This window comes from Pristiophorus japonicus, chromosome 8, assembly GCF_044704955.1.
Source record: "Pristiophorus japonicus isolate sPriJap1 chromosome 8, sPriJap1.hap1, whole genome shotgun sequence".
Taxonomy (NCBI): Eukaryota; Metazoa; Chordata; class Chondrichthyes; family Pristiophoridae; genus Pristiophorus; species Pristiophorus japonicus.
This window is the reverse complement of record NC_091984.1, coordinates 222562168-222572255: the sequence shown is the minus strand read 5'-3', so window position 1 is coordinate 222572255 and position 10088 is coordinate 222562168. Positions and strand designations below refer to the sequence as shown.

The window sequence follows — 10088 nt, the reverse complement described above, 5'->3', positions numbered from 1 at the left end:
CATAATAATGGCTTGTAGCTTAGCGCAAGTTTCAGCAAATTCAGGCCCAACTTTGCTGAGGTATTTCAGGAATTCCTCGATTTTAAGCCCCGTGTCCCCTAGTGTTATCTGCTCCCCTTCTAAAGGTGCAGACTCTTGTTGGCTTGTGGCTCCAGTACCTTACCCCACTAGCCACGCTTCATGTGTGAACCTCGACAATGAGTGTTGACAGACTCCTGAACCACAGTGGGCATCAGAGCCTGAGCCTAATCTGGTTGCCAGGCAACACGAGCCAAGGCCCGCTGCCCATCGGGGATGACTGGATAACGATCAGGAGCAGGACATATGGCTTATTCCTTTCCTCCTCCATAGTCCAGGGACACAGAAGCCAATTGTAATGCAATATTAAGCATTTACACAAGGACGACAAGTACTATTTTACTATTAACCGTGTACTAGACTGATGGTGAAGTACAGTGCACCTCTGTTTGTTGCTGGCTAAAGGCCTGATTTATTCCCATATATTCCCACCCGTTCTCAAAGCTCCTTCTGTAAAAATCTGATTGATCAGTGACTTGGAATAATGTGCATAATCTGAGAGCAGTTTGCCAGCTGTGGTTTTTCTGATTCAGCTTTTTAATTCTGTCTGTACTGTAACTTGCCAAGACGGATAAAATAAATGATTTTTTTTCCTATTTCAGCATTAGCTGCTGCAGTGTCGCCCAGATGGAGAACAGTCAAACCCAATCTTTCCATAGACCACGCACAGTATACCCCATCATTGAATCCACCCCACCCATTTAGGCACCTCAATACTGAAGGAGCAGGAACATGGTGCACTGAACATCGGTGGAGGCCTCTAATAATAAAACACAAGACCCCCAGAGACCCCGTGAGTTTAACTTGAAGTGTGTATTGGTTCATAACCATGAATTGTGTGCTTTCAGCCTTCAACTGGTGCTGATCTTCTGTGACCTGAACTCCAATGGAAAAATATCTTTAATCTCCTGAGGGAAGGTTCGGCATAAACACGGCAGGATTTCCGTTTGTCTCTTTCACCTTGTTCACCTTCAGTGCTTTCTGTTTCCTTTCTCGCGTTTGACATCTGTAACTTTTTCCAGTTCTGACGAAAGGTCGTCGACCTGAAACGTTAACTCTGTTTTACTCTCTCTCCACAGATACTGCCTGAACTGTTGAGTGTTTCCAGCATTTTCTGTTTATATTTCTGCATAAATACTCCCCGATTCCTTCAGGGGATCAAGCAAAGCTCCATGGTATTCATCCACCTCTACCTACTGTCCTCCATAACAACAAAAAACAACTTTTATTTATGTAGTGCCTTTAACGTAGTAAAACGTTCCAAGGTGCTTCACAGCAGTGTTTTAAGACAAAACAAATAAATTTGACACCAAGCCACATAAAAAGAAATTACGGCAGATGACCAAAAGCTTGGTCAAAGAGGTAGGTTTTAAGGAGCATCTTAAAGGGGGAAAGAGAGGTGTGGAGAGGCGAAGAGGTTTAGGGAGGGAGTTCCCGAGCTTGGGGCCTAGACAACAGAAGGCACAGCCACCAATGGTTGAGCGATTATAATCAGGGATGCTCAAGAGGGCAGAATTTGAAGAGCGCAGACATCTTGTGGGGTTGTGACGTTGAACGAGATTACAGAGATCGGGAGGGGCGAGGCCATGGAGGGATTTGTAAACAAGGATGAGAATTTTGAAATTGAGGCGTTGCTTAACCGGGAGCCAATGTAAGTCAGTGCGATGGATGATCTGGACTTGGTTCGAGTTAGGACACAGGGAGACGAGTTTTGGATGACCTCAAGTTTACGTAGGGTAGAATGTGGGAGGCCAGCCAAGAATGCGTTGGAGTAGTCAAGTCTAGAGGTAACAAAGACAACATCTGCCCCTCCAGCCGCACAGGCCTGTATCCTGTGTGTAAAGTCCTGTCCCCTCAGTACAGATTCACACGAGGCATGTAGTGAAGTCAAGGTCACTCTGGACCTGCACCTTTATTTCACAGCTCTGGAATGCTGCACTTGCCTGAGACCTGTCCTTATATACCTGACTCTTGCAAGTGCACCCCTGGTGGTAAGGTATGCTGGTGGTTACAGGTCATATCTTGTTACAGTCATGTAAAGCATGTTAGGATACAGTTATATATAATAATGTAAGATACATGACCCTGTGCAGTATTGATGATCTCAATCTACATCTATAACCTCCAATCCCATTCTCAGCCAGATAGTTATCCAGCTCCTTTTCGAAGGACTTAATTGGCACGAGTCAACTGCTTTTTCTTATAGTCTGTTCCACTGATGTACTTTTATGTTGGAGGGGGGGAGGAATGTGGCTTGTTAATTTTACATCAGTGCCCTTGAGTTCTGTGCTCAGTCCTCATCCTATTAATCTATCGCTTAATCTCACCCCCCTTTTCACCCCTCCACTCAAAACGTAACAAAAAAAAATTATCTGGTCATTATTACATTGCTGTTTGTGGGAGCTTGCTGTGCGCAAATTGGCTGCCACATTTCCCACATTACAACAGTGACTACACTCCAAAAGTGCTTCATTGGCTGTAAAGTGCTTTGAGACGTCCGGTGGCCATGAAAGGCACCATATAAATGTAAGTCTTTCTTTTACTCTCCATCTCTTCTTTCAGAGTTTTTAATAACGTTGGTCGGACTTTACATACTGCCAGGTCTTAGTAAAGTTGTGAAATGGAACCAGTGGATCTGATCCACAACCAGAATCGAGCATTTCCCGCTCTCCCTCGCTCCCACCGACCCTGTCTCTAGAAGTGCTGAGTGAGCAGCCAGTTGTTTGCACACAGCAGTCCCAGACCCCTCTGCCGCTTCACAAACCTTTACTTTTCTTCAAATCCTGAGGCAAGAAAGTGAAGCCATGGAATCCTCTGCACCACTTGCGGGCGAGGGGGAAGGGGGTGGTCTGTGCTTTAAACTCCTTGCATCTGTTAATGTGTTTTCTCTAAATGTCTGTAGTTGTTTAAACATTCCTTGTGGTACTGTGACCAATTCAAAGGGAGCTCGGGATGAGTAACTCATCAAAAAGCCCATTGCGTGTTCAAACTATTGCAGTGAATCACCCACGGGTCAGGGACTTAAACCACAAGCAGGATATTCCTTTATTATGATTTTTTGGGGGGAAGGGGGCTGGGAAGGGGATTGACGTCAGGGCCCATCAACAGGAAGGTGGCCATAGCTCCCCCTCTGCCTCAGGTGGTACATGCGCTGATCAATGTGGGTTGGTCTGATCCACAGTCTGCGCTGTGAGTGAGGAGCGGCGAGGTCGGGGCGAAGGAGCAGCGAGAGCTCGTAGAAGGATGTGATCAGGGCCCAGGAGAAGTGAGAGTTTGGGGCCCAGAAGAGGTGAAGGCCCAGGGGCAGCACAAGCCAGCCCACACTGCGATATGTGTGCGCACTAGTCCGTGCAGCAGAGCTGGTCTCCAGTGGCCCTGGTTAACCCTTGCCATTGGACCAAGACCTAGCTCTGTCAAGCCCGTGTGGTGGCTGATGTGCAACAGTCACCACATGGTAATAAAATCAACGCACAGGCATCTTCCACCCTTCAACATGTAGTTTGGGATCCGGAATGTTAGGTCCTTCAGTGAAACACCTGTGAACTCATCCCTTTTCGGTGTGGAAGCAAGTCATCCTCGATACGAGGGATCGCCTATGATGATGATGATGAGTCAGCTAATATCAGCCAGGGCAGCAATTGACAATGGTAAGATTTGCATTTATATAGCACCTTTCACGACTTCAGTTCGTTCCAAAGTGCTTTACGTCCAAAGTGCTTTTGGAGTGTAGTCACTGTTGTAATGTAGGAAACACAGCAGCTAATTTGCGCTCAGCAAGCTCCCACAAACAGCAATGTGATAATGAACAGATTAATCTGCTTTTAGTGATGTTGATTGAGGGATAAATATTGGCGAGGTCACCGGGGATAACTCCCCTGCTCTTCTTAGAAATAGTACCATGGGATCTTTACGTCCACCTGAGAGGGCAGACGGAGCCTCAGTTTAACATCTCATCCAAAAGGTGGCACCTCCAACAGCACAGCGATCCCTCAGAGCAGCAAGGTCAGCCTGGATTTTTGTGCTTAAGTTCTGGAGCAGGACTTGAACCCACAATCATCTGACTCAGAGGCAAGTGTGCTACCCACTGAGCCGCAGCTGACACTTGGCTGATGTTGGGTGAGAACATCAGTGGGCTAAGCTGCTGTACTCCCTGCTGTGAGCATCCTGCAACACCCACTGCCTGGGCTCCAGAGCAACTAATGACCATTCGGGTAAGTTACTGGGGGAATAGCTGTGCCCGAGGCTTTGCATCCCAGCCAGAGTCAGCACCCTCGGGAGAGTAGGAGAATATTTGGGGGGGACATAAATCATGGATGTGACTGAGGTATTGTGACTTTGACCAAGAATTTCTTCAGGAGTGGGGGTGTGTGGGGAGGGTGGGTAACTCCAGATACACATGTCAAGACGGTTTACGCCGATCTTCCACTGAAATTACGGCAGCTGGTCAGGTGGGCCTCCTGTGGAAGTTCCATGTTTGCCTTTTCTTTGGTTGGGGGTGAGGGTCAGAGGCTTATACAGACTGAGTCTCAGTGCAAAGATCCTTTTTATTATCGTAGTGTAGTGGTTATGTGACTGGACTAGTAATCCCGAGGCGTGGACAAATGATCTGGGAACATGAATCCAAATCCCAGCCCATCACTTCTGCTTCCCCTTTCCTCTCCCTATTTTCTTCTTTTTTATTTAACCCCCTCCCCCCATCCTCCCTACCTCTGTAACCTCCTCCATCCCCTACACCCCTCCGACATCCCTGCGCTCCTCCAATTCTGGTCTCTTGTGCATCCCCCGATTTCCATTGCTACACCATTGGTGGCCGTGCCTTCAGCTGCCTGGGCCCCAAGCTCTGGAATTCCCTCCTTAACCATCTCCGCCTCTCTCTCCTCCTTTAGGATTCTTCAAGACTGTGTCCTTGTGCAAGAACGGAAAGCTAGCAGGCAGGTACAGCAAGCAATAAGGAAGGCAAATGGCATGTTGTCCTTTATTGCAAGGTGTTGGAGTATAAGAGTAAGGAAGTCTTGCTACAATTGTACAGGGCCCTGGTGAGACCACACCTGGAGTACTGCGCACAGTTTGGGTCTCCTTATCGAAGGAAGGATATACTTGCCTTGGAGGTGGTGCAACGGAGGTTCACCAGACTGATTCCTGGGATGGAGGGCATTGTGTAGAATAGGCCTGTACTCTCTGGAGTTTAGGTGATCTTATTGAAACATATAAGATCCTCAGGGGGATTGACAGGGTAGATGCAGGAAGGATGTTTCCCCGGGCTGGGGAGTCTAGAATCAGGGGTCACAGTCTCAGGATAAGGGGTCAGCCATTAGGACTGAGCTGAGGAGGAATTTCTTCACTCAGAAGGTGGTGAACCTTTGGAATTCTCTGCCCCAGAGGGCTATGGATGCTGAGTAATTATAGACCGGTTAGCCTGACATCAGTAGTGGGGAAAACGTTGGAATCAATTATTAAAGATGAAATAGCAGAGCATTTGGAAAGCAGTGACAGGATCGATCCAAGTCAACATGGATATATGAAAGTGAAATCATGCTTGACAAATCTTCTAGAATTTTTGAGGATGTAACTAGTAGCGTGGATAAGGGAGAACCAGTGGATGTGGTGTATTTGGACTTTCAAAAGGCTTTTGACAAGGTCCTACACGAGATTGGTGTGCAAAACTAAAGCACATGGTATTGGGGGTAATGTACTGACGTGGATAGAGAACTGGTTGGCAGACAGGAAGCAGAGAGTCGGGATAAATGGGTCCTTTTCAGAATGGCAGGCAGTGACTAGTGGAGTGCCGCAGGGCTCAGTGCTGGAACCCCAGGTCTTTACAATATACATTAATGATTTGGATGAAGGAATTGAGTGTAATATCTCCAAGTTTGCAGATGACACTAAACTGGGTGGCGGTGTGAGCTGTGAGGAGGATGCTAAGAGGCTGCAGGGTGACTTGGACAGGTTAGGTGAGTGGGCAAATGCATGGCAGATGCAGTATAATGTGGATAAATGCGAGGTTATCTACTTTGGAGGCAAAAACATGAAGCCAGAATATTATTTGAATGGCGGCAGATTAGAAAAAGGGGAGGTGCAACGAGACCTGGGTATCATGGTACATTGAAAGTTGGCATGCAGGTACAGCAGGCGGTGAAGAAGGCAAATGGTATGTTGGCCTTCATAGCTAGGGGATTTGAGTATAGGAGCAGGGAGGTCTTCCTGCAGTTGTACAGTGCCTTGGTGAGGCCTCATCTGGAATATTGTGTTCAGTTTTGGTCTCCTAATCTGAGGAAGGACGTTCTTGCTATTGAGGGAGTGCAGTGAAGGTTCACCAGATTGATTCCCGGGATGGCTGGACTGACATATGAGGAGAGACTGGATCAACTGGGCCTTTATTCACTGGAGTTTAGAAGGATGAGAGGGGTTCTCATAGAAACATATAAAATTCTGACGGGACTGGACAGGTTAGATGCAGGAAGAATGTTTCCGATGTTGGGGAAGTCCAGAACCAGGGGACACAGTCTAAGGATAAGGGGTAAGCCATTTAGGATCGAGATGAGGAGAAACTTCTTCATTCAGAGTTGTTAACCTGTGGAATTCCCTACCGCAGAGAGTTGTTGATACCAGTTCATTGGATATATTCAAGAGGGAGTTAGATATAGCCCTTACGGCTAAAGGGGTATGGAGAGAAAGCAGGAAAAGGGTACTGAGATAAATGATCAGCCATGATCTTATTGAATGGTGGTGCAGGCTCGAAGGGCCGAATGGCCTACTCCTGCACCTACTTTCTATGTTTCTATGTTTCTATGTTTCTATGTTTCTATTACAGCAGCTGGGGAATTTAAATTCAGTTAATTAAATAAATCTGGAATTTTCTTTTAAATAGCTAGTATCAGTAATGTTGACCATGAAACTACCAGATTGATGTAAAAGCCCATCTGGTTCACTAATGTCCTTTAGGGAAGGAAATCTGCTGTCCTTACCCGGTCTGGCCTATATGTGACTCCAGACCCACAGCAATGTGGTTGACTCTTAACTGCCCTCTGAAATGACTTAGCAAGCCACTCAGTTCTTCAAGGGCAATTAGGGATGGGCAATAAATGCTGCCCTTGCCAGCGACGCCCACACCTCATGAACAAATTTTAAAAAAATCAAAACCACGATAAGGAGTTATACAAACATACAAAATTGTTGGGCAGGAAAGGACCAGCTGGTCTATCAAGCCTGCCCCACACCATGATGGCCGGAGCAGCGTGGCAAATTATCTTTTGCCATACGTCATATCAGCTATGGCTCAGTGGGTAGCACTCTTACTCTCTGAGTCAGAAAGTTGTGGGTGCAAGTCCCACTCCAGAGACTTGAGCACAAAAATCTAGGCTGAGGGACTGATGCACAGCCAGAGGTGCCGTCTTTTGCATGAGATGTTAAACTGAGGCCCTGTCTGCTCTCTCAGGTGGATATAAAAGATCCCACAGCCACTATTTAGCAGGGGAGTTATCCCCGGTGTGCTGGCCAATATTTACCCCTCGATCAACATCACTAAAACAGATTATCTGATCATCATCACATTGCTGATTGTGGGAGCTTGCTGTGTCCAAATTGGCTGCTGCGTTTCCTACATTACAACCGTGACTGCACTCCAAAAAGTACTTCATTGGCTGTAAAGCGTTTTGGCACATCTTGTGGTCATGAAAGACTCTATATAAATGCAAGTCTTTCTTTCTACATTCTGGTGAGTAATAGAATTCTTCTAGTGAATAATAAAATTCTACCATCTGGGGATCAAATAATAAACACACATCGACTAAAATGTCTTTTTTCGTATTCAATATTTAGTTATATATAATGTTGGCTAAATATGGCTGTTTGATGTCCTTCCTTCAGAGACATCGCCACTGAGTCGGATTTTCACTTTAGTCTCTGGCTCTGTTCATGATAGAAATGTTGAGGTCAGAGGAGAGCACCAAGGAAGAGGGAAAATTACATGGAATGTTCCCACGGACCAAAGGTTATCACCAACAAGCCAGAGATTCCATCGTCGACGTTAAGTATCTGGAGTCCACATCCTATCAATAGCCAGTCCCTGGCCTTCTCCCATTCCTCATCACCTTGACTGAATCCCAGACTCAGACTCGGATCACCCTCCTGTGCCGATGAATCCCAGTGTGGGGCCAATGATCAAAGAAAGTGTCCTGGTTGCCAAGAAACAGAACTTGAGGCAGGAGTACTGACTCACTTCAGTAACTAGAACAACAACAACTTGCATTTATATAATGCCTTTAACGTAGTGAAACATCCCAAGGTGCTTCACAGGAGTATTATGTGCTAAAAATTTGACCCCAAGCCCCAGAAGTAGAAATTAGCGCTGGAGACCAAAAGCTTGGTCAAAGAGGTATGTTTTAAGGAGCGGATCTTGAAGGAGGAAAAAGAGGTAGGAGGAGAGGTTTAGGGAGGGAGTTCCAGAGCTTGGGGCCTAGCCATGGAAGGTACGACCACCGATGGTTGAGCGATTATAATCAGGGATGTTCAAGAGGGCAGAGTTAGAGGAGCGCAGACATCTCGGGGGGTTCTGGGGCTGGAGGAGATTACAGAGATAGGGAGGGTTGAGGAGGCCATGGAAAGATTTGAAAACAAGAATGAGAATTTTGAAATCAAGGCGTTGCTTAACCGGAAGCCAATGTAGGTCAGCGAGCATAGGGGTGCTGGGTGAACGGGACTTGGTGCGAGTTAGGACACGGGCAGCCGAGTTTTGGATCACCTCTAGTTTATGTAAAAGGAAGGTGGATAGGTTGGTGCTCTGGGAGGATGAGATCAAGTGGGTCGGAGGGCCTTCTTCACTTGAGCCTACCTTGCAGTCTAGTCATCACGGTAGGTAGCCATCTCAAGTACCTTGCTTTCTCATTTTTAAAATCTTAGTTCTTTTTTTAAATTAAAAGCTAAGTGAAATTTTCACAGTGCAGACACGGTTTACACGTAAGGCAAAACAACTGTACCTTGATATTAATGTAAAAGGTAATTTTTGGATGTGTTCAAAGGCCAATTGTTACTTGACACATTAGCCTGTGCCAACATATGGAAATTTCCTTGGAGCTTCTCCTGCTGTTCTTCAGCGCAAGTGCGGCAGAAACACACTCACTCACGGCCATCCGATGAAGTTGCAGAAGCAGAGCGAGTGCGGCTCCAAGGAAATAGTCGGCCATGATATGATTGAAAGATTGAATTTTATATTAAGTGTGAAAGTGATTTAGTTAAATCCGAAACTACGGTCTTAAATCTAAAATATCTAAGTTTACTGATGATACAAAGCTAGGTGGGAATGTAGGTTGTGAGGAGGATGCAAAGAGGCTTCATAACAACATAGATACATAGAAATTAGGTGCAGGAGTAGGCCATTCGGCCCTTGGAGGCTGCACCGCCATTCAATATGATCATGGCTGATCATTTTTGCAACTTTAATAACCCATTCCTGCTTTCTCTCCATACCCCTTGATCCCTTTAGCCGTAAGGGCCACATGTAACTCCCTTTTGAATATATCTAACGAACTGGCCTCAACAACTTTCTGTGGTAGAGAATTCCACAGGTTCACAATTCTCTGAGTGAAGAAGTTTCTCCTCATCTCGGTCCTAAATGGCTTACCCCTTACCCTTAGCCTGTGACCCCTGGTTCTGGACTTCCCCAACATCAGGAACATTCTTCCTGCATCTAACCTGTCCAATCTCATCAGAATGTTATATGTTTCTATGAAATCCCCTCTTATTCTTCTAAATTCCAGTGAATATAAGCCTAGTCGATCCAGTCTTTCTTCATATGTCAGTCCTGCCATCCCGGGAGTCAGTCTGGTGAACCTTCGCTGCACTCCCTCAATAGCAATCTCCTTCCTCAGATTAGGAGACCAAAACTGTACACAATATTTAAGGTGTGGCCTCACCAAGGCCCTGTACAATGGCAGTAAGACCTCCCTGCTCCTATACTCAAATCCTCTCGCTATGAAGGCAAACATGCTATTTGCTTTCTTCACCGCCTGCTG

General features: G+C 46.2%; 1 protein-coding gene across 1 annotated transcript in view; it reads left to right on the top strand.

Annotated features, from left to right (window-relative positions):
• Positions 1-830: 830 nt before the first annotated feature.
• The window catches only part of tmem119b (transmembrane protein 119b), a 55538-nt gene continuing 46280 nt past the window's right edge, over positions 831-10088 (top strand). The window contains exon 1 of the mRNA XM_070886387.1: positions 831-871. The gene's annotated coding sequence lies outside the window, so the exon portion shown is untranslated. The remainder of the gene's footprint in view (positions 872-10088) is intronic.